General features: G+C 43.8%; 1 protein-coding gene across 3 annotated transcripts in view; it reads left to right on the plus strand.

Annotated features, from left to right (window-relative positions):
• FNBP1L (formin binding protein 1 like) overlaps positions 1-21,612 on the plus strand; it is a 1,167,050-nt gene that overhangs the window by 430,969 nt on the left and 714,469 nt on the right. The window lies entirely within an intron of this gene.

Consider the following 21,612-nt stretch of genomic DNA (forward strand, 5'->3'; position numbering starts at 1 on the left):
AATGGTATGATTGAGAGAGTAAATAGATCTATAATGGATGCAGTGCGGATGGCAAAGGTGTGTGGGAGGGACAGAAAAACCACGGTTAGAGACAGGTTATATGCATTACGTCTGGCTTCCCATACCAGTAGTGGAGTAAGTCTGTTTGAGCTCATGAGAGGAAGAAAGCCTAATACCAGGGTGGTACCTCCATCACTGGGAAGGGCTTGTTAATCATATTGCATGGTAGGAGATGTGAGGGCTAAAATGGATGCCAGAAAAAGGGAATCTGTCAGAAGAATAAATGAGAAATTTGGAAGGAGATTGGTGAAGGTAGGAGATTGGGTTACAGTAAAGAAAGAAGTTGTGGAAAGGAAATGAGAATTGTTGTATAGTAGACCCGTCCAAGTGAGGCAAGTGTTGAAAGGAGCCGTGAGTGGAAGGAGGTCAAGTATAGAATTTCAGAAGGTTGGCTGTGGTAAACCCAATGTGGAGACAGTATGGTCAGGGAACTCGTGAAATATAAAACTTATTAGAATTCTAAAATCATGTGTGTTGAACATTTTATATGCACTGTAATACAGAAAAATAATTACCAAATGCATCAAAAGCATTTGTTTTTATTATGGCTATGAGACATGTACATAGTTACTGTTTGCATACAGTTGTAGATGGTCTTACAATACAAATTTATTATAGCTATTAGACATGTATCTAGTTAGTTTGTATAAAGTTGTTGATGGTTCTCGATGTCAAATGTTTATATATGGTATAACCATATACAAACGGAAGGAGATGTGTTGTATAGTGACTTTAGCAGAGCATGGAACTGCAGAGTGGAATCCTAACCTTCACTGTCATGTAGAATGTTTAGTGGTAGAAACTTTACCTTTAGTTAACAAGTCAGTTGGCTGTTGAGTATGTAATGGAGCATGTGCTGGGGGGTCTTAAGGATTGTACTTGCAAGAATAAACATGTTATTCTTCCATAACTGAATCGTGTGAGCAGCTTCATTACATTGATCACTGCTGCAAACTGCTGGGAATCCTCCCTTAACATCCTACCACAGGACTGACCTATTCCTAGCTATAGTGATTTCCAGCCTAGACTGCTCAAAGGGTCTACAGTGCCTTCCTGCTGTAACATTGTAAAACATACAAAATGTATGAAACCTTGCTACCAAGTTTCTGTATGGGGTGAGATCATAAGATCAGGTCTTGCCAGCCCATAAGTCTGTAGACTATTGGTTAAGTCGTGAATAGACTTCAAAACTCTGCCTAACACACTGAATGCAATGGCCTGGTCCCTACCCATCTAACCAATGTGGTTACCCACTCCCAGCTGACTTGGTCACTTGCGTTCCAGAAAGGGACTGATTGCACACCTTTTTAGATCTCCTATGTTTCCAATAGAAAAATGTACCTCTGACTGACACCATGTGAATGAACTGCCTCACAACCGTCCACATTGCGGCTTTCAGTGTAGTTCAAAAACTTTAAATCGCTTTATTTTCTTTTTGAAGGGTGTGATATTCCCATTAGATTCCTTATTGCCCAACCGCCTACCCCTCAATTGGATTACTGTATTTACACAATAAGAAACTGAGCCAACAGTCAAGGTTTCTATGGCTAAGATCCAGAGAACATTTCACTAGCAGGACCCCCATCTGTCTTTGTAAACTGCACACAGAGCGTCTAAAATACATGCCTACACTCTACCTTGTTTGTCAATGGCCGCTTATAAAGCAGAATAAAACTGGAGCAAGGAGTGGTCTGCTTGTCGATCATGCTATGAGACAAGTCGTGCTGAAGGATCCAATAGGCATGGTAGGGTACGCAGTGTGTGCAACACACACATCATCCATATACACTCATCGTATGAATACTCCGTCCTAATGAATCCCTATTGCCATCTACCTATTCCCCGATTGAATTACTGTCATTAGTGTATTGTGCTCTTTTCATGGCAGTCTTACCATTTGTTCTAGCATCTGCTGAGCGAACGAAATTGGGTTGACCTGGGGCATGTGGGCACATACGAATTTATTTTTCTACCTTGTGACCCCAGGCATGAGCAGAACATGGAGTTGCATCTTTACTCACTGTGGCTCATGTGATGGTCTAAGAGGCGGAGCAGCCAGCCCCGAACATCTGCTCTGGGACAGTAGCAGCTCTTTGGACTCCACAAGACCTCCTGAACTGGTCTTTGAGCAAAGGTTGCCTTTGGTAATGCATATGCTCCCTTTACCCACTGCCATTCACGCAGTTGGATGTCTAAGAGTTGAAGTTGGGGGGGGGAATGCTGGCCAGCAGTGTTTGACATGCCCCAGGAGGGAGTGAAACCTTGTGATGTTCTGTGGGGACCCTGTGAGAAGGGTCCCCCTTTGCAGACTGAATTCTTTGGTTGCTGTGTGGCTGGATGGAGACTTACAGTCCAATCTGGTTGTTGATCGAGCACGGTCTGCACCCTGGCGAGGCCCAGGAGTCTCTCTGAAGAATTGCCCTTGTCATAGCCCACCAAATGGCCTGTGGATGATCTGCTGCCACCACTACTGCCTGGTGTGGGGCCACTGATATATGCATCTTAGGTGGTGCACTGACCATGAAACTGTTTTCCGGTGGAACATAAGCGAGGGGCACCACCTTTATTTATCTATTTTATTTGTTTTTGCTCAATTTTACCCATGTTTAAGAAAGGGATAAGACTGGAGGCGATCCAACTTCTGAGGCTGCAGATTATTCCATGGCTTCAGCGAGATTCTTCTATCGACCTTCTTATATCGGCCTCTTTGCTTTTGGAGCATTAAAAGGGCAGATTAAAGGTAGCGAACAGGTGGTGCAAATTGTGTGCTTTCTGGTTTCAATGATTGGAAGGATGGGACTGAGACTAGGAGCATTGAGATTGAGTATGACATGGTAGCTTCTGTAACTTTGTTTGATAATAAAAAAAGAAAGTTGACATGATTCCCTAATATTGGAGAGCTGCCAATATTAGGTTCTTGGAATCCAAGCTGTCATACCCCTTCAACTATGTACCGCGTTACAGACCCTATTGTCGATGAAGGTGCATCTCGATGATGATCAACAGGCTTTCCACCTTGGAAAGTTATAGCAAATTCCTTCAATGAAGCAATCCTCCTGTGCAATGAAAGTGGGAGGAACTTTTAAAGGCTGCTTTGAAAGATGCTTACTTTCGGGACGTGTTACTACAGAACATGATCAGGTTTAAATCAATGGCACTACTGGATGTGTTGCATACTGCCGTTTTCTTTTCTCCAGACTAGAGTAAGACAATTGTGTTGCGGTGTCGTAGACCTATACTGATGTGAAGAAACTGGTGGAACTGTTGGGGTAAATCTGATACCCTGCCAGGCTTAAAATACATCATCATGGCAGTTAATGTATAAGTTGACAGTATAGCTGCAAAGACTTTTTGGAAGAAAAAGGGGTAATCATTTGGGGGTGGGAAGTTTGCTGGATAGAGCCTGTTGAGGATTGTGCGCCTCGCGCACCTATTACTTCTACTGCCTTGGGGTAATCTGGATGTTGGCTCGTTCGACAAATATGGATTTATTCCTCTTGCTTCAACAATAATGGGGGAGTAGGCGAGATGGATTGGAGATTTTGGATGTTGTGGATAACTGAGGTGGGCAGTGAATTTTTATGGCTGGCTAGTAGCTTGCAACTTGTCATTTTTACTCCTGTTGGCTTTCAGTTATTGGGGTTGTATTCCTTCTATGGCACTGGCCTTTCCTTCCTTAGTTCCTACTCCCCCTTGTCCTCTTTTGTTTCTGCTTTACTTTCTTGCTTTGCCTGATGTTTGCATATCTGATTTATGATCCTCTTGTCTATTTCTTTGTTCTTGATCCTTCAATTTTGTACCCCTCTCTTTTCCTCTGTTTCTCTGCTACACATACTCTGCATCAATGCGATTAGGCAAGGGTTTGCCACTGTGTTCTTCATTGGTGGGGGCTTGATTTCTTTCTGAAACGGATATACTATCAAAGTTGATTGTATATATGGGGATTGTTTTTGTAATTTTGTAAAATATTTGTATTGGCAAACATTCATGAAATATCACAAAAAATGGCTCCAGTTGCAGAATGAAAATTATGAAAGTGATGGAGAATTCACGTGAGGAAGATTTACCTTCTGTGACGTTCTCCTTGACATTTCTGGTCATTGCATGCTACTTCTGCTATGTTCAGGTTCTTCAGTAGCGGTCAACTTCGTCCTTGAATAAGGGTTAAAATATTTCAACACCAGTTTATACTTCAGTAATGTGCTTCTCAGCACTGCCTGTGTACATTCTCTGAGACACCCTTTCCTTTACAGAACTATGTGAAATGATTGGTCTGAAGATAAAGAATAAATCACATCCTTGTCTTGCGTCATGGTTCTTTGCAAGAGGCATCCACACTACTACCCTTTCCAGCCTATAGGAAAGATACTGGGGAATAACTTCCAGCCACTTTACATTTCTTGGCACCAACCCATTGGAGCCCAAAATATTCTACACCTCATTAACCAACTCCTGTTTTCTTGTGTCAGTCTCCTCTGAATGACCTGTTGAACCCTTTCCAGGGAAGTACTGGGGTAATACATATTTGACCTGCTGGGGAGCCGTGGATAATGTTGGGCTGTCCATGCTCCCTCACAGTATTTCAGGCCATTTTGGCAAATTGTGTACACTGCAGGGCAGGCAAACCTCTCAAGCACTTGCGATCCCCGCAAAACTGAGGGGCAGGAGAAGCTAGCTGAAGACCTTGTGGTCCTTGCATCGTGAAGTGTTAGGCAGAAACCTGTGCAGTTCCCTCGGGGACCACTTCAAAAGATTTAAGACTGCAGGTGTTTGGCAGTAAACCCACTTGGTAGCAGTCTGTACCACACAGATTCACTTGGTAGCTGTGGCTGAGCAGTCAGACTTCCCTCAAGAAGAGTTGGGCAGTATACAGAGTATTCACAATAGGTCAAGAGCACACAATAGAACAAGTAAACACTGACCAGGGCTTGGTGTAAAAGAGATATAATTATTTATTTAAAACCACATCTAGAAAAACACAGAGGCACTAATAGTAAGCAATTCAGAAACACGGTCACTAAAAGATATACACTCCCTTAAAAGAATATTAGACAAGTCTTAAGTAAAGCCCCACTTATTGTCAGACAGCGGTGAGCGCTTAACGTAGATGGCACTCTAATAGTTCGTTTTAAAAAGGGAGAGAAAAGCAGAGAACAAATTGAAACAGACCCCAACACTTTTGCAAGAACATAACCAGAGAGGAAGGCAAAGTAAAACCGTGAATTCAGAGTCAGTAGGCCGGATCCGCTTTAAGAGGATCGAAACGAAATGTGTCCAAGGTCACAAGGTTGCAGTGCAAAAAAGTCTTGTAATGGTTCAAAAAGGAGTTGGACCAAAGAAAGGGACCAGTTAGAGGGTCAAGGTGGCCAGCCCAGTCCAGAAGATTAAGGAGTTATTACCTTGTAGCAATCTTTAGAAAGGGAGGCCTGGCGGACACGGTACCTTAAAGTGGTGAGAACACTCCAGCGAGGGCAGTTGTTCCTGTCAGCGGATGCAAGTCGGTGCTTCGTCCGGGGGAGGAGAGGATCTCGTCGTGGAGGAAGACAGGAGTCCGTTGCACTACCAGGGAAGAAACCAGCCGCAGAGGTTCTCAGGTACAAGGAGTGGTCCGTTGATTCGCGGTTCAGTGGTGAGTGGCTATCCGGCCACCGGGGTGCTTGGCACGGGCAGTTCGACCTCAAACCGGTCTGGGGTGCGTAGAAAGAAAGGTAAACTGGTTGTGCCCACCAGTCAGGGGAAGAAGCCTCTCCAGCCGGGAGATCTTCTGTCGTCGGGAAGTGGTGCATTGGTTCCGCAGGGCTCCACCAGTGGTGTCGTCGTGGTAGGTCGGCTCAGCTTCTCCCTCGTCGGATTCTCGGGTCCTGTGGCGACTTCTGAAGTTCCAGTCCCCAAAGCCCTGCTTTTATGCAGCATACCCCCATTCACTCAGCCTAGCTGTCAATCAAACATGCTAAGTGGTGAGCCGGCCGGCTCACCACTTGGGCCAATCACACAAGAGTGCGACTTGAGTTACCAAGGTAACTCAGTCCAGGGTGCCTAAACCCTCTCCCACACCCCCTGTGGTACCCAGACAGAGTGGCACCACTTTTGGAGGCTTCTGTGGAGAAGCCCGCCAAAAAGTGGAACAAAGGCTCGACTTGGGTTGGAGTCCCAGAAGAGAACACAAACGCCATTTTAGAATCAAGTCTTGGCAAAAATTACCAACCGGAGAATTAATATTAATTAAATAAACCGGCGGTATGTTCGAGGCTATGAGAATTAAATAATTAAAGTTGGTAGCCTCGAACAATGGGAAAATCCCATAGGGAAATATTTGCGGTCAAATATAAAAAGTAGTTTCCACTGCCACCAGCCAAAACTCGATATGGGGGGACGGAGACGTGCCCCCTCGAACAACAGACCCCGGGGCAATCGAATTGCCCCGACCAGTACGCCCACAATATGATGGTTTGTACTGGTTTCTGTTAATAATTTGGGACTAGTAAAGCCAATGGTGACTTTACATGCCCTGGGAGACAGTAGTCAGTCCCGGGGTATGGAGTCTATGGTGGGGTGTCACTATGACACCCCTGTGTTACTGCACGGAGGGTGCTGTGTAACACACATAGTAAAAACACATGAGACCCTATGTAGTAAAGGACCCCATAGCCCATAAAACACATTACCAGTCAAAGGAATAACAAAAATCATGTCCAAGAGTGGGAGAAAAAGAGTCTCACTCTTGGCAGGAGGAAAAAAACAAACTCCAGAAATCCAGCAAAGCTGCTGGGGGACGCACTAGGTTAGGAAATTCAGCCTAAAGAGAGAATTCTCCCTAACATGAAGACACCAGTAGGCACTAAAGCAGCCCTCCACAGGTTATCAGGAGGGCAAGTGGCTTGCATGATATGGGTTATTGCCCAGATAAACAGATTAATGCTGGCATTGGTTCACATGGGAGAAGTGAGTTGACACCTATTGAGGTACCGCACAAAGCTTGTGGCACTACGTGCATACTTGCGCAACTCCCTCTGCATCATCCAATGCTATGACTGCTCCCCTTGTCCCAATTCTGGTGGATGAGGGACACCGCAATGAATAGCCACAGCATTGGCCGTGGCTCTTTGGGAGGATTCAAAGGTGCTGGTAACAGCCAATAATGTTACCTCCCGTGAGCCCAACTAGTGGAGACCCTGCAGCACATCAGGAATGTTCTGCATTTAACCAATCAGGTGCTGCTACAGGACACACTGTATAATCCTTTTGATCAGTGTGAGACCACTGTCACAAAAGTGTCTATATTTTTCCATAAAACGGCCTGGAGGTTTCCACTCAAGCAGTGGAAAGATGCGAACAAGTCGGTGCTAACACGCTTCAGAGTGATGTTGTATTAAATTACAAGTTGACTTCCTGTCAGTAGCCAAAGTGGATACTCTTCTTTGCAACCTCATAACCCGAACATCTGTGCCATAGGATGGCCCCTCTTGCAGACGCAGTGGCAAAGAATCTGGAGACTGCAGTGGAAAGGGCCTTTCCGATTGCATAATGGTGAGAATTGAGGAGTTACCAATCGGCCTATATTGACTAAACCCTGTTGTGAGACTTCATGCAGCCTTATGGTCCAGTGCAAGAAGGATTACTTTACCCTCGTTTGGTAATATGGAACGGGCACACCTGTTATCGGATGTCCCCTTTGGTAGGTTTTGTCCTTCAACATCCACAAAGGGTTGAGACAAATGTGGATATTGTGTAAAGTCATCGCCACCAATTTGGATGGGTAAAGCTGTTTGGCCTGCAGATAGGAGCCCTAATGAAAGTCAGCAAAACAGAAGATTAAATATCCGATTAGGCAGACTATGCGACACCAATTTCTACATGGGAATCCTCTCCAGGCCAACACTACCCACTAAAATGGACCTTGCTTACGAGGAATGCGTGTGGGCCTGTAAGAGCGAGTTCAGACCATTCCCTGTCCCTCATGAGTGTTCTACCGCCTAGACTCGGACCTTGAGTCCCCCCGCCTACCCCGGAGGCAGCAATACAAGGCCATGCTTTTCAGCCAGGCTCTAGTGTGTGCGAACATCCCCCTTTTTGAAAAATTTCCCAGACACCATTATAGACCTTTAAGCTATGCAAATGCTGCAGAGGGAATACGCTATACATCTCCCAGTTTCCTCCAGATTGAGGGCCCGTTCTGACCTGGATTCTTTCAGGATACTCCCAAACAGATGTACAGATAAAGGAATCCTAGCACTGATACGGAAGGGGGGCCATCCATTCCGCTTTCCTGTTAAGATTGGTGGTAAAAGGGATTCAAACCCGATTTGTGTACAGAAGATTGAGTTCAAGCCCATATTTGAACCCAAACCTGTGAACCTCTTTTAGATCTATCGCCTGTTAAAGACTGTCTCCCTCTAGACAATTCATCTGCCAAAGGCACTCCCTAGCATCCCAGGAACATAAAAATGCTTGCGCATACATACTGATTCTTCCCGCACCTCAGCGGATTCTACACTTTAGTTTTAGCGGTCAGCATTTTCAGTTTGCTGCCCTGACCTTTGTTCCAGCATCAGCACTGCAAGTGTACAGAAAGTCTAGGGCCCCTTTAGGTAGGTGTATTTCATTGGAAGGATATTCAAATATTCTCATAATTGGATGACTGGTCAATAGTAGTCTTCTTTCTTTAAGGAACAATTGGATATCAACATTCCTGCAACACAATGTTCTCCTGAACTTGGAAAAGTGCCAACTGTTTCTGTCCGAAATATTTCAGAGCTCAATTTGCCTCAGTGGTGTGTTGAATCTTCTTGCCACAGGTAAGGATTAGCAAGCCTACATGAAACATGATCATCCCTTCTCTCAAAGGCAGCTCCTAAAGCTGGGTAGTTGCTTAAGGGGGAAGATGGCGGCCTGTTCTCCGGTGGTCCTGTGTGTACGTCTCACCTTTCCCCTGTTGGTTTAACACTTCCTCTGTTTTGGATTGACTTCTCAAAATGAAGACCTTGATTCCCTTCCTTTTCTCCCTTCAGCTCAATATGTAGTATCTCCCTGTTGAACTGTCCAAGTTCTTTACCTCGATTCTTCTCCCCTCTCTTCTAAGGAAGGGTAACCAGCACTCTCCTCCCTGTGCAAGATCTGCCAGAGCCTTCCAGGCTCTAAGTTCTGGCAAAGGAAATTGAGTGCTGCTTTGCTCTCACTAAAGTGAAAAATGCCATGCCTTCTTAAAATCCTGGAAGATCAAAAGTGGGACTGTGCTGCACGCAAGGTGTTCAAAGTTTGTAATGTAGTTTTGCAACCGCTTGAAAATATGTACTGGCCATGTGTTCTACAGAAACTGAGGAATGCCATATGGACAAACAAACTAGAACGTTGGTGTACTCTAGTTCCTATGAGCTTTAAATGTGTGTCCAGAGAAGTGCTGATACTTTATTTTTTTTTTAATATACCTTATATATTGCCAGTTCCATTAAACGAGATTGTCACAAAGGAGAAGGCTAAACTCTCAAGAACTTTCCCAATGCGTTTTGGTGTATTACTATCATCTGGGGAAAAACATTTCTGAACAAGAACACAAGCAAAAATGGAATCTGGTACTAGCCGAAGTGCAATATAAATATTGTCACTTGGCGGAGCAGAGTAGTAAAGTGCAACTTCAAAATAGCAACATTTTAAGCGTGGGGCATCCAGGCAGAGCCTGGCAGGAGCAGGATAGTGTCGGTGCAGAAAAGGGCTGTAATAAATGGCACTTGTCTTGTGGTAGTCGGCACTGAACACAACGATGAAGCTATGAAAATGGAAAACAAACTGTGAAGGAAACCGAGAAGATAAGAGACAAGTCAAAAAAGCAAAGACAAAAAATTAGAAAATAAAATGGATCATTCAAATATAAGAAAAGATTAACTGACAAATTATGAAGGCAAAAATAACTTGGAAATAGTAAAGCTGCATTCTAGAGAACATGTAGGTAACTCTGCATAAGATGGACTAAAAAGGGGGAAAAAACATATCAAGTGGAACTCTGTTGGTTCCCACCTGGGAGCGGAACTGCACCCAATGTGGAATGAAGGCTGGGACCCAACTGCCCCAATTTTAAAAACTTGATGTAAAGATCAGCAGTAGTCAAACTGTAAAGTAATCGGCACATAAAACGTATCATTAAAGAAAGTTACAAAGTTAATTTCTTCATTCAGATGACGAGACAATGTCCATCAATGGTCATGCCAAGAAAGTCTCCAGAAGCAGGTGATTAATCTCTCCTCCGTGATGTGGTTTCTTAAGAACATTTAACATTTGATATCTTGTTTGTGTAATAGTATGGCAGTGTTCTACAAAATGTTTAACAACTGGAGACTTAGTCTTCAGATTGAAGCTTAAACACAATACTCAATTTGCATGACCGGTCAGTCACCTACTCTGCCGAATGCCCTTGCAGACTTTTAATATAGCGCGAAGTCCATCCTAGAAGCACCCATCTGATGGACTTGAAGAAAAGGCAAGAATTAAACTTACTTCCGCACAGACTTTTGAAATGAAATGTTTACAGATCTATACCCCCTGTGGCCTGAATAGCAAAATCAGCATTCATTACTTCCTTTAATTAGACCTTTTAAGTGTTGCTCACTTTACAGTTTGACTATTGTTGATCTTCTTTAGATGTGTCATTTACATTTGGGGTGGGGATTTGGTTCTTGGCCATCATCCCTCCTTGGGTTGCAGTTCAGTACCCAAGTGAGCATGGCTGAGAGTGTTACCCTTTTCACTCTTTCATGTTGATTTCCTTTTGTAGTCTCTTATGCATTGTTAAGTTCTCATTTTCTCTATAAACCAGCTTTATTTCCTCTTTTTCCAAGTTATCTTTGGCTTTTTATTTACACTTCTCTTATATTCTAGTCATATTATCTATTTTTCAGTTGGGAGGAATGTTCTGTCATCCCTGTCCCATCAGCACAGATTTTGTGGACTGTACAGAGCAGCCATTTGTGTTTGGTGCCAAAAGTAAATCTGAAAATCAGTAACCTATCTTGGCTAAATCCCATTTATAGATCCAGAAGTCTGCCAAGTAGATGTTCTAATCCTAATCTGTCCTTTCTACTAGAAATGGGGTTGAGGTCTCCTGCTGGGTGAAACATAAACTCTGAAGTTGGCTAAACTCCCCCTCAGATCCAGATGTTTCTGAATTTCTTGCCAATTGCATCAGCGCATCACATTAACATGTTTATCAAACATGACAGAGAGACTTCTTCTGTAAACATGACTGGTTTGAAGCCATCTCCATTCTTAATTTGACCATGATCGTCCAGGAAGGAGGCAAACCAGCTCAGCCCTGCACCCCCCATATCTTATACAGGTATCTAATCCGTTTTAAATAACTCTGATCAATCGCACAAATAACAGCAGAGTGGGTTTGAAGTGCCCAGCGATTTATCCCTTGAGATTGTAGAGTTTATCAAATGCCTGCACATAATACTACCCTTCCTTTGCACAATGCTGGGCAGAGGGCCCAGTTATTTGCTTCTGAGGACTTGAACCAACTGTTCTACATTTGATGGGAGAAAAGTCACCTGTCCACATTTTCTCTTCCAGTAGAGGGCAACACATTCACCTAATGGAAAACAAAACCTCAAAGGAGACATTTGCATGCAAAATAATCGTTTAAAGGAAACCAGTGAGGTGTGGATAATGGGGGGTACTGGTTGACTGCATCTCTAACTTTTATGATGCATACAACAGGATTTGTTTGAGGGACTTGTTGACCCTAGTTAATTTAAAATAAAAACAAATCTGTATGCGCCCAGGCATAGCAAAAAGTAGAAGATGGACTCAATTGAGTGAAGCTGTAGCATTCGCTTGGTAATGTATCTCCTACCAGCTCAGACAGCCTAGACTCAGTAGTCTGAGACCCATAAAGTACGAAATCTGTCAATAAGAGCATACCCACCTGTTAAGATCATGAGTTCTTCAGGCAGCTGAGGTAAGGCAGTCCTTAATACTTTATTTAGTTACATCAAGCGGGTACATTAGTTGACAAGACAGGAGCAGGGAGGAAGCCCACTGGCTCCCACCACCCTGGCTACATGGGTTCCAACTGCCTTTGGGTGGAACACTCACACCAGACCACATTCAACTCATCCAACATTTCACACATGACATCACTCAGCCACTGACGACATTCAGACTATGCACACACTCGGGTCCAGTCATCACATACTCCAGTCCAGTCATAACACCACCTGACTCACCAATACAGACATTTCACCCAAGAGAACAATTCTTTTGGGGAGGAACAAAGGGGAAATCCCCAGATGTTTGAACACTTAAGCTGTTTAGCAGACTTGATGAATATTACCTTTACCAAAGTATATTGTCAATACAATTCTATAATCAACCAAGTGTTTTCGGCTTTCACCATTAAATGCACTGGAGGATACATTATTTACAAAAAATAAACGTATACACATAACCACATTTGCCAAAAACCAAACTAAAAATGAACAAAGGGAACATTAATACAAAGCAATCTCACCCTCGTATACACAAACTTGCAGCTCAGGGTTACAATGATGCCATCATACACAAGCCCTAGCATATGAAGAATGCGGCACCGTATTTCAACTGTCTGCCTAGCTACAAGTCTGCGTAAGTAAAAATTCTCTTCAGTCCTGTGTGTTTATTCAGAATGAGAAAACTATTGCCCTTTGTGAATAAACAGCATCTGCGCCCTCTTCCCATTAATCGTTATTCCTTCACCCTTTGTGTACAGATCTCTCTTCGCACTCGCTTTCATTTCGCCCCAAGCCACTTGCAAGCCTCTGCTCAAGCTTGCTGTTCTTGCGAAAGGTGTCCCATTTAACTCAAAAAAAGAACAGACTGCCTGGGTGGGGGAAAAAACAAAGCATTGTGTGTCTAGCCTTGGTACATTTGTAAAGCGTAGGTACACTGAATTGCTGTTCCTTTGCACCAATTCAATACCTGGGTGCCAAGAAAGAGTCACAATTGAATGGCTGAGGAAAAGACAGGTTTTAAGAGGACTGGAAAAGGCACACTAGGTGAGGAAGGTCCAAAGTGAGAGGCACTTTACTCTAGAGGGTAGATGCTAAAGAGGAAAGAGACAGCCTCCATTTGGAGATTGACTGAAGTGAGGAATTGATAGAAAAACGAGGTCAGATGAGCAAAGATGTCTGATAGAGGAATGTTGAGAAAGCACAGTGGCATAAAATCAAGCCCTGCTGGTGGTAGTAATATATCATGCAGTGGACCTCAAACTGGATGCTGTGTTTAACTGGTAGCCGCCACCGGTTGAGTTTGGCAAAGAAAGGTGTGATGCAAGTGTCTAATAGTCACGGCAGGATGTAATGTGAGCAGACGCAGCAGAAATACAAGCAGAAAGATTAAGGTGAAGATCTGACTAAGTAGACAGGATAGGGAATTGATGTGCGGAATAAGATTAGTGTCTAGCATAACTCCCAATATTTTTAACCAATAACATGGGAGGGACAAGGGCCCATTAAGCCTGCAAATCACCTTTGTTAAGTTTAAAGAAATTGGATCCCATCCAGACAAATGGCAAACGAGCACTCCTGAAAGCGGTGGAGGAGGTTGCCTGCCCCAGCTCCCCATCCAAATTGATGTGCAACTGGGCCAGGCCATCTCAATGTTTATGCCCTTAGTTTGGGCATACATATTGAAATCGAGGGACTTTGGAGGAAGGCAAGAACTTTGGGGTACACTGCAGAGCAGACAATGAGGAGGAGAAAGGGGGAATAGACAGTCTGAGAACAGGACGAACGAGCCAGGCAAGGGCGATGTCTTGCATATACGTTACCAAGACTCTTGAATGAAAATGTCAAAGAGGTAGGGTATCACCAGGCCGCTAGTAAAACCAGCATTTTAGAATCTGGCTTGGAGTGGTTGGAGCGGTTTAGAAGATCTATTAATTCCTGGAGTTTGGTAACCGTGGATTCCAGGATTTTTGAAGGGGCAATTAAAATGGAGATATGGCAGTAGTTTGAAAGAACAAGAGGGTCAAGGCTAGGTTATTTTAAGGGGGAGCATTGCAACCAAAGTCTTGAAGGATAGAGCAATGGTAAGTCATCTGAGGCATTTAGGATGGGGAGAAGGGCAGAACAGACTTGATTAGGACAGAGCTGAAGAATGTTGACTAGGGATGGCTTACATACTGGAGAAACTCTGATTTCAGTTATGAAAGTAGGGCACTTTATCTTCCAGACAGTGGAAGAAAGCAGGATAAAGAGGGAGGAGAAAGAGTTGTCCATGAGTAAAGGAGAAAACTGATAAGTGAAAGGGAGGAAAAATTGCCTTGAATAAAGGCTATTTATTTGTGGAAGAGTAAGCAGAGATTTTTAAATCATTTTGGTAGCATGGTATAGGACGAAGCAGAGGAAAAATCGTTCCTTGAGCATAGTGCAGTTTTTCTTCTGGGTTTTGCGAACAATTTTGACACGATACAAAGTGCTTTTGGCAGAGGAGAGGGCTTTCTTGAAAGTAGTAGGTTGGGAGAGAGTAGTTCTAGATGAAGAATCGAAGGTGAGGTGCCAGTTATTGTGCTTAATGTCTACGTGTGCTATGTGTTTACGACCTGCAGAGAAAGCAGAGCTATTTATTTGTTCGGGAGTCTTTCTACGCTTGCAGTCTTTCTACGCTTGGTTTCCCCAAACCAAGTGGAGGCGCAATTGGTTTTTAATCAGCCAGGGCCTGATTCTTCGTGCTGCTCATCTCCTGCAAAACATGTTTTACACGTCTCAGGATGAGCACTATTTGACATCAAAACATTCTTATAATCAACATTTGCACCCGGAGGAGCCCTCAATAGATGCTTTTTCTTTTCCAGTGCTCGCGAGGATCTTGGATACAATGGACAGAGGCGATGATCAGAGCCTTAATGAACTCTGTGATGTTGGATCTATGTGATTTATTGTGACCAGTTTACTGCGCCGGCCGAAAATGCTGACTTTTTTCTTTTTTTTAACCCCCTTTTCAGACTATGTACGCGGGGGATACTCCCCATACTCCCCCAACATTAATTATGTACTTTACCCCATACCCCACATATATATTCTGAGAAATGGGGTTAAAAAAAGTTGGCATTTTCGGCCGGCGCAGTAAACCCAGCGTAGTAATTGTATGATTCCCGTGAGGTTCACTCAATTTTAGAACTTGTCTGCAAAAATGAATTTTATTGAGGGTTTTATGATGGCGTCTGGTATTTTTCATGTTAATGGCAGTAAACGCCAGGGGGACGTACACCGCAATAGAGATTCTAGTTCCACTGCTTCTCAAACGTTATTTCTTGAGCCATCCTTAGCGAGGGTGGCGTTGGAGGATCTCCTGAAGCTGGCAGAATTCCCCTCCTCTGCAAAGGTTTCTGTAGAACCATTGACACTTGCTGATGTGAGGTGACCTATAGTTCAGGCTACTTTAATGACGCCTCTGTGTACCATCCCTGGGGTGGCAGAGTCCACTGCTGTGCTTGTGCCAGCACAGGATTCATTCCCTCCCCCGGTTTTTTACCTAAAAGGAAAAATAAGGAAGTCGAAAAGTTAGGTTTCTTGCCTTGTCAGAATAAGAAAGGCTCCTTAAAGTTTGTATGTTCTGTTAAGGCACATATTGAAGTAATCCCGGAGGATGTCTCTCCGGGTTTGCCTGAGGAAGTTTCTAATGTTGCTAATTCCTCACAGGACTTTAAAATGGTGCCTTTATCTAAGAGGGAATTGTGTGCAACTTTACTTTCTACGTGTGCTCCCAAACATACCCACATTTTAAAGTCTGAAATCAAGTCTAATTGTCTAATTACAGTTTATCTTAAGCCCAAAGATAGAGCTGTCTCTCAAAACCTGTTACGCTCACCTGGCTCCCACAGGGGCGGGGCGTCGATCTGAACTGGACAGCTGCGGTCTCCACCAATGTGATTCGTAGTGCCGAGGTGACGGACTGGACTGGCCCACATAGCTTCGTTTGCTTGGCTCATAGGAATATTCTTCTGAAAATGGAGAAAGGGAATTAACCACCCGTGGAGTTGAGCGTTAACCCCCCCCCCCCACTCCCGCTGTTGATCACTTTTGATGTCCCTTCTTATATTCTCACCTGATGGTTTGGAAAGATGAGCTCTCCATCCTGCATTGAGCGCAAGGGCGCGTAGATAACCAGTTGCTTCACTGGCTCGAAGGAATTGGTGAGTTCCAGAACAATATTGATTCTGAGATTCCCGGCAAGACGCCGTAAGTATGCAGTTCGTAAGAGTTCAAATGTCCGACTTTCACTCTTGTCCGATTCCTTGCAGGTTGCAGCTTGACCCTAGCAAAGATTTCCTCGTGGCAACCGGTAATGTTCAGGTAAGGATTTGTATTATCCAACACAGTTCGATAAAAATGTCAATATGTGACCTGTTGCGTTCTCCCTTATTCAGGCGCTGACAGAAAGTATAAAGTCTCAGGGAATAATGCCTCCGGCGGTAATATCAGGTAAGTCTATTGTGGTGAGGAGGTTTCCCCTTGTTTGTCCCTTTGTTTCACCTTGCTGTCCTTTTGTTTCCCCTTAGGGGCCGGAGTTCGGCGAAGATGCAGTGGAAGCTGCGCCGACCCGTGAAGAGGATTAGTACCCCCGGTGGTAAAATCAGGTAAGTCTATGGGGGGGTAACTAATATTGCCTCTGTGTATTCCCTTGGCTCACCTTGCTGTTCTCGTCTTCCCCTTAGGTGCTGGAGTGCAGCGGGAACATGCAGGAGGATGCGGTGGAATGTGAAGATACTGCGAAGGCCGGTGAGATCAGCGCGGTGCTGCAGCAGGTGAGGCGACGCGCATAAAATAACTTTTCTTCCAGCTCGAAGGCGCGATGGATCGGGAATTCAGGTAAGGATCAAAGGTATTGCTCTTGTTCTAACCTTTTCTCCTTCTTTCTCCCTTTTTCTAGGAGCTCCAGACTCGAGGTGGGCGTGGCAGAAGACTGGATGCAGACTTGCAGGCATGGTGAGCGTTACGCTGCTGGATGCAGAATAACGCGAAGCGTGTGCTGCTCTTCGGATGCGGTTTAAATAGCCTCCAAAGTAGTCCCAGGTGAGTATTCCTCCCCAGCCCCACCCGAGTAAAAAATAGTCCCTAGATAAAGTAGTCCCTTCCAAGCCTCTCTTGGCTTGGGGCTCTTGCAGCATGGTCTGCATCAGGTAAGTTTGCAGCATGGTCTGCATCAGGTAAGTTTTAATCTGATCCTGGCGCCTATGGCGCCAGGATTGACTCTCCATATGAGCCTGGCGCCATAGATGCCAGGACTGCACCCAAATAGCCCCTAGCAGGAGTTGTTGGACTTGCTTGGGATAACTTGATGCCTGCTTCCGGGGGTGCTGGACTTGGTCTGGGTCCCCGGGGGTAGGCATCACAAAACCTTTTACATTTTTCAACATATTCCTCCTATTCTGTGGAATCAGATGTCTCTGATATGCACTTGAGCTCGGGCGTGGTATATGATTCTGCTTTCTCTAATTTGAACTCTGCTGGAAGCTCGGATAGGGCCATTTGTTACCTTTCTAGATCGGGAATGGCTCAACCTCCAGTTGTGTTAAAGCCAACATCTCCTAATTTTGTGCCATCCCTTCATATCCCTTAGGCACACTTGGACGCATCTCCTAATTCTACTACTATGGAAGAAAGGAGAATTAGAGCCATGAGGTGGGTGTGTCCACCTAGCTTGCCAAGTCAAAATCGTCTGGTCCACAACGGCCCAATTAGGACTTCAGCTTTCATGCTTCCATTGAAAGGTGAATCAGAAGAGCGAAATACTCTGTTGAACCCGGCCGAGCCGGGATTGAAATTAGGGGAAGATTTGTTCTACATATGACTCAAACCTTTAAGGTCAATGGGTCCTACCCGATGAATCGCCAATATGTCCTTGCATTGTTTAGAGCAACTTCATCATTACAATCATTAACATCAAGCGATATCGCCAGAATATTCTTTCTTGAGTTCAGACTGGTAGACATTGTAAAAGTGGGCTTCTACTCTCAATTGATTAAAAAGTGGCAGAGTTAGATAAGGGTGGGGGTTGTTATACTGGGTGATTTTAACTCAGAATGTCTTTTCCTGGTATTATCTTGGATTTGCTAGGCAACGTTCACAGAATGCTAGAGATGGGTAGATATTGGTTTGTTCTTTTAGAAACATTTAATCTGAAACCTCTCAATGGCATCATTGAGGGGGAAACTCTGCCCAAATACACTTGGTCTAGAGGGACCAATAGCTCAACACTGGAATACGTATTTACCTCAAATTACTTGTTTACTAGCTTTCATTCGCTGGAGGTGACCCGTAGCCCATGGAGTGATCACTCGCAGTTGTTGGTGGTTTTGGCGGGGTTTAACGTGGTTGGGCCTATGGTACATTCTTTAGTCCCTCTTGAAGTTAGACCTAGAGACCATGCCATGTTGTGCCGGCCCAAACTTGCGCATCGCTTTAATGCGATAGTTGAACATGATCGGTCTGAGGGAGACTTTCTTTGTCTCCCAATGTTTTTGGACCGCATGTTCAGAACATATTGCTTGGGTTGATACCACTGAAAGCGTCGGGTCAAAATGCTAATTGTTTGGATTTATCCCATAAATTCAATATAGCCGGGAGTTCCAAAAAAGAGAACTAAAATGAGACATCAGAAAAAGCAAAAAAGTTGGGACCAGCTGCACATATAACAATAAGGAAAGTAAAACAAACCTACAGCAACTGCCTTAAAAGTCATAGGCATCTATTATTTCAAAAGGACGCTGAATACATGTTGTCTGCTTTAAGATCAAGAGATCTGTCGAATTTCTGGAGATTAATTAGAGGGCCTTTTGTCCCAATGTCTTTGCAAGTGTAGCCAATATCTGGGGTCCAATGGGAAGACAACTTTAGAAAATTGTATGTCCCCCACCCCATGAATTACACATTTATCGTTTGTTTGGTCAGTGGGGTAGATTATACTGCAGGAGGCCTACACAGATCAGTGACCACTGTGGGGGCATAGTTCAAAGATCTTGGCTTGTATATTAACGCCCCCAAATCCAAGTTGTTGACTATGAATTGCTGTAAGCCAATGTCTGTAAGAACACATTTTTGCTGGCATATTGATGGCCAAAGATTGTAGGAGGTGAGCGAATGTAAATTTTTGGGGATAAAGTTTAAAGTTAAGAAATCGGTGGGCCTGGCACATCAGGTGCTTAAATATTATTTCTGCTGCAACCCAATTTAGGGTCTTAGATAAAAAATATGGTTGGTTTTCACTTGCTCCGGTGCTCAAAATGTATAATCAAATGCTGCTTCTGAGGTTAATTTGTGGCTGAGGTACAGGAGGAGGGCTTACTTTGCTCTAAAGTAGAATTGGTAATCTGGAAGAGTGTTTTATCACTTCCTTTGAGCACTCCTCTAGTTGCTTTGCGGCATATTTTAGGCCTTGTTTCTTTGGAGGCTATGATTTCTTGGAGAAGAGTCCAGTTACTAAGAAGCATTTTATATCCCACAGCGGGCACTCTTTGAACAGCTGAATGTGTCTCTGCTGGGGTGATTGTGCAACTCTAAACCAATGGATCCATGGTTCATTGAGTATCCTTGATCTTAATGACTTGACATTGGAGGATTTGGAATATACTCCCATTAAGGTCAAAAAGAAAATATATGAAAACGATTGGATTGCCAATAGATCTCGCCTAGAATCTTACAAAAAGGCTGAGCTCTTTGTGATGGATGTAAAACCCTACAACTCTTTGCAAGAATGTCTGACTAGACATCCCTCAAAAAAACGCTTGGTTACGGTTGAAGCGAAGCCTTTTGTTAACAAAGGATCTATTGGATGCTCATAATAGATTTCCAATTGTTGACCATCTTTGCCGTTTCTGTAGGATGTCGAGTGAAACTTTAAAACACCTACCTACTTACAGAATGTACAGTACTTTGTGACCATCGTGAAGTAATGTTCTAACTGTATTTTAGAAATTATGAATTTTTGTGGTGGACCTTTATAGAACTGAATGATCAACTTGTGATTGCAGTGATGAACTTTGTACAAATATTTTTATTCTGATCTTAACACGTTTTAATGCTGATTAATGAATTTCATTTCTTTTAAAAATGTTGATGTAATTGTGTATGCCTCTAAAGTTTTAATGGCTGGAACTGTCGCACAAAATTATTTCTACAAAGTTGAGAGACATTTGGTACAAGCCGCTTTGATAGAGCAGAAGGTGGTCTTGGCAGAAATGAGGGAGTCTAGGGCAGAGGTGATTCGAAGTTTATAAGACTGAAGACCTGTTGAGGATTGGAGGAGGGTGGAGGTAGCAAAGGTGGAGAGGAAAGGAGAGACAAATGAATATCCAGTAGCAGATGGAGGAAATAGTAGGAATATATAGTTTGAGGAGGGGCGGTTTGTGACCTGGAAAGAGATTAGGACCAATGAACTGTTGGGTAAGATTTTGACTTCAAGTAGTGGGATGGGTGGGCCATAGGATGAGTCAGTCCATCCAAACATTTGTCGTCTGAAACAATCGGATCGGATGGGATGAGAAAGGAGCCAGAGAAGCTGTGGCATTGATAAATGAATGAGAGGGAGAGCAGGGATATGCTAGAACAGGTAGGTTGTGATGGATACTGAGCAGGATGGACTCCTTTTAACACATTCCAGCAATAGAAGGAAAGGTGGAGAATGTGACTGTGATAGTTGTGGAGGTCAATTGCGACACCTATGCACGATGACATAGTTCATGCAAATATAGCTTCCTCTACCTAGATCGTTGATATAGGTAGAGGAAGCGGGAGCAATTAGATGCTACGCGGTAATGATACAGGAGGAATAGCTAAACTGGCTAAGCTGAGCCGGGTAGGGAAAGTGAGTTTTTCAGAGGATCAGAAGAGCATGGCTTACAAGGTTTTACTAGATTGAACAGGTGTCGGACTAGAGAAGGTGTCCAAATCAGGACCGTTCCCTGGCAGTCAAGATGTTGCCAGACATGCTTGACTTTTATGCACCTGCTAAGTATGTATGCTGCATGGACATTTGGGACCAGGTCACATTGGGACTGGAGGGGCTTGGTATCTCAACCCAAATTCATGTGCAGGTGGTGGTCATCATGGAATGGGACCCTAGGGAAGTCACAAGAAATAAGTAAAAATAAGCTTTAGGCTAGCAAGGAACCACATAAAAGTAGTGGCCAGGCAAAGCCAAAAAGAAACCAATGAGCTAACACAAGAAATTCAAAATAGACCTGTTATAAAATAAATTAATACATGTGATAAGTGGCTGACTGGTGGCAAGCTGGCAACCCAGGAATGTAAAGTGTTGCCTTTTGCAAGAAACCTTGCGCATACTAAGACCAAGACCTACATGACTGGCTTTACAAACCGGACACTGGGCAATGAGAAAATGTGCACTTGGCATGTATTTTATATGCAATTCACCCAAAGTCAAATGGTCAGAAGCTGAAATGCTAGCTCAGAATGTTTACATGTGTTTTAACACTACATCAGTTATAAATTGAAAGAAATACTATGTGGTAATTGTCTGAATACAAACACTTCTTTAACAGGCCAAAGCTTAGGGGTG

The sequence above is a fragment of the Ambystoma mexicanum genome, chromosome 1q (assembly GCF_040938575.1).
Source record: "Ambystoma mexicanum isolate Mex_15411 chromosome 1q, UKY_AmexF1_1, whole genome shotgun sequence".
In the NCBI taxonomy this organism is placed as follows: domain Eukaryota; kingdom Metazoa; phylum Chordata; class Amphibia; order Caudata; family Ambystomatidae; genus Ambystoma; species Ambystoma mexicanum.